The sequence below is a fragment of the Anser cygnoides genome, chromosome Z, assembly GCF_040182565.1.
Source record: "Anser cygnoides isolate HZ-2024a breed goose chromosome Z, Taihu_goose_T2T_genome, whole genome shotgun sequence".
Classification (NCBI taxonomy): Eukaryota; Metazoa; Chordata; class Aves; order Anseriformes; family Anatidae; genus Anser; species Anser cygnoides.
The window spans coordinates 44,510,496-44,514,298 of NC_089912.1; positions in this window are offsets into that span (position 1 = coordinate 44,510,496).

Here is a 3,803-nt window from a genome sequence, read left to right on the forward strand (position 1 = left end):
CCCAGGTACAGTACCTGGCATTAACTATTTTTTAATTTCATGGCATTGATGATTTCCCAGTGCTCCAATTTATCTAGATCCCTCTGGAAGGCCTCTCATCCCTTGTTGACCTCTTGTTGATATTGTCTTGTCTCAGAGAGTCAACAGCACCTCCCAGTTCAGTATTGTCAGCGAACTTGTTAAGGATGCATTCCACTCTTGCATTCAGATGATCCACCCTAGACTTGAGCCCTGGGGAACACTGCTAGTGACCATCTACCAGCCAGATGTAGCCCCATTCACTACAACTTCACTACAACACTTTGAACCCTACCATCACTTTGAACCCATGCATGTATGTAGACCAAGTGGGATGAATTGAGACTGACCTAAAAAAAAAAAAACAAAACGGGGGGGGGGGGGGGGGGGGGGGGGATGGGACACGACAAGATCTTAAATAAGGTGACTGAAGATGACACTTATGACACTTCCTGGGGATTTAGAGACATATGGGGAAAATTGACCTCATGGTTGCCTGGATGGGATTGGCTCAAGCAACTATTTGTTAGTATTCTAGTAATAATGGCATTGTGTATCTGCCTTCCCCCATGACATCCAAAGAAAAATATTGCACCCTAATGTTGGAAAAACTCAAGAGTGGGGGATATGAAGAGGTGCAAAAACAACAATAATAGTAAGAAAAGAAGGGAGGGGAACTGTGAGATACAAAGTTGTCTTTTTGCAGTAGAATATGTTTTTGCAGTGGAAAATTCCACTAACCTTGCATATTCAACAGTGATTGTGCAGGCATGACAGTGGCATAGCAGTGGGGAGTACGTTAAGCAGATAACAGGAAGGTCCCACAATCCCAAAATAAGGAGAATAGCTAAGAAAAACAGGATGAGCAGAGTGAAATCAGTAAAAACAAAAAATTATGAGCCTTCTAGTCATGAGACAAGAAGGAAAAAAAAAAAAAAAAAGAGGAATTAATGGTTGGTCAAATAAAATTGTACATATATTTTAGTAATAAGTAATTTAGTAATAATTAGTAATAAGCATCGAGTAGTTTGTGAACCTATAGTACTCAGCGAATGAGGAAACAGGGAAGGAATTCAGCATTGGCTAATAGGGAGTATAAGTTTATGATATACATTTGTTCTGCACTCCTGCTTGCAGGATGCTCACCATTGCAATCGCGAATAAAAATGCTACTCCATTGAGATCCTCGCCTGAGCCTATGTTATTGGATAGAGAGTGTTTCTCACATACAGCAAATTCATCACCCATAGAATCAGAATCATAGAATCATTATGGTTGGAAAAGACCTTCAAGATAATCTAGTCCAACCATCACCCTACTACCTATGTCACCCATTAAAACATATCCTAAGCACCAGGTCCAATCTTTTCTTAAACACTCCCAGGGACGGTGATGCCACCACTTCCCTGGGAAACCCGTTCCAATGACTGACTACTCCTTCTGAGAAGAAATGTCTCCTCATTTCCAAACTAAACCTCCCCTGGCACAACTTGAGGCCATTCCCTCTAGTCCTACCACTAGTTATCTGCGAGAAGAGGCCGACCACCAGCTCCTCACAACTTCCTTTCAGGTAGCTGTAGAGAGCAGTAAGGTCTTCCCTGAGCCTCCTTTTCTCCAGACTAAACAACCCCAGTTCCCTCAGCCGCTCCTCATAGGATTTGTGTTCCAGACCCTTCACCAGCTTCATAGCCCTTCTCTGGACAAGCTCCAGGGCCTCAGTGTCCTTCTTGTACTGAGGGACCCAAAACTGAACACCATACTTGAGGTGTGGCCTCACCAGAGCATAATTCAAGGGGATGATCACCTCCCTGTTCCTGCTGGCTGCACTATTCCTGATACAAGCCAGGATGCCATTGGCCTTCTTGGCCACCTGAGCACAATGCTGGCTCATGTTCAGGCAAGCATCAATCAGCAACCCCAGATTCTTTTCCTCTGCACTGCTTTCGAGCCACTTTCCCCCAAGACTGTAGCACTTCATGGGGTTGTTGTGGCCAAAGTGCAGGACCTGGCACTTAGCCATGTTGAACCTCATCCTATTGGCCTCTGCCCATCGACCCATCCTGTCCAGGTCCCTCTGCAGGGCCTTGCTACCCTCCAGCAGATCGACACTCCCCACCAGCTTGATGTCGTCTGCAAACCTACTGAAGGTGCACTCAATTCCATTATCCAAATCATCAATACTAATATTAAAGAGGATGGACCCCAACACTGACACCTGGGGAACACTGCTGGTCACTGCTTGCCAGCTGGATTTCACTACATTCACCACTACTCTCTGGGCCCAGCCGTGCAGCCAGTTTTTAACCCAGCAAAGACTGTACCTGTCCAAAGCTGTGGGCTCTCCAGTTTCTCCAGGAGAATGCTACAGGACACTGTGCCAAAGGCCTTGCTGAAGTCTAGGCTGACTACATCAACAGGCTTTCCCTCATCCACAAAGTGGGTCACCCCATCATAGAAGGAGATAAGGTTGGTCAGGCAGCACCTGCCTTTCATGAACCCATGCTGACTGGGTGGGCCTGATCAACCAGTTGTCCTGGATATGTTGCGTGATTGCATTTAAGATGACCTGTTCCATCACCTTTCCTGGCACCAGGGTCAGGCTGAGAGGCCTGTAGTTCCCTGGGTCTTTCTTACAACTTTTCTTATGAATGGCATTACATTAGCTAGTCTCCAGCCATCCAGGATCTCTCCGGATGACCATGACCTCTGGTAGATGACGGAAAGCAGCCCTGCAATCACATCTGCAACTCCCTCAGCACCCTCAGGTGGATCCCCTCTGGACCCATGGACTTGTGACAATCCAGGTGGAGCAGCAGGTCTCTAAGTGTAGAATGAACCTTTTCATTTCACAGTTGGACAATTTGTCCAGAAGGATACTGTAAGGGTTGGTATCTAACACCATACTCAATCTCAGAAAGATTACATCTACTGCCTTCTCTTCATCACCGAGCAGGTGATCTTATCGTGGAAGGAGATCAAATTACCAAGGCAGGACTTTTCCTTCATGAACCCATGTTGACAATGCCTGATAATTGTTTTGTTCTTTAAAGTCTTTCAAAAGCACTCAGGATAATCTTCTCCATAACTTATCTGGGGACTGATATTACATAAACGGGTCTGTAATTTCACCATGCCCTTTTGTAGATGTCTATAACATTGCCTAACTTCCAGTCAGTGGGGACCTTCTCAAACACCCAAGACATTAAATTGTTGATAGGGATCCAGCTACAACATTGGTGAACTCCTTCAGTACTTCAGAATAAATCCCATTGGGCACCACAGACTTATGGACTTAATAGAGCTGTTCCCTTAAAGTTTCAGTGACCACAAATGAAAATCTCACTGCTCTCCCAGTCATGGTCTTCCAACTCAGAGAATCAGGCAGCCCAAGGGCCATCATTAATATTGAAAACTGAGGCAAAATCAGTATGAAATGTCTCCGCCTTTTCCTCTTCCTTATTTGTTAAGTGACAAAGTACCAGTCCAATGGTTTCCTTAGACTTCCCCTTACTGTTGACATACTTGAAAGAGCTTTTTTCTTGTCTGTTACCATACTAGCATCAGCTCAAATTGCATTTTGGCTTTTCATGTTTTCTCTCTGCAGATGTGACCTACATTGTTGTAATCTCCCTGTGAAGCCAGATCTTGTTTCCAGGTATTATAAATTTTCTGCCCAAGTTCCAAGAGGAAATCCCTGTTCAGACAAGGAAATTCTGCCCCTTTTACTTGATGTCTGACACAATGGGATTGCCTACTCCTGTATTTTTAAAAGGTGGTTCTTAAAA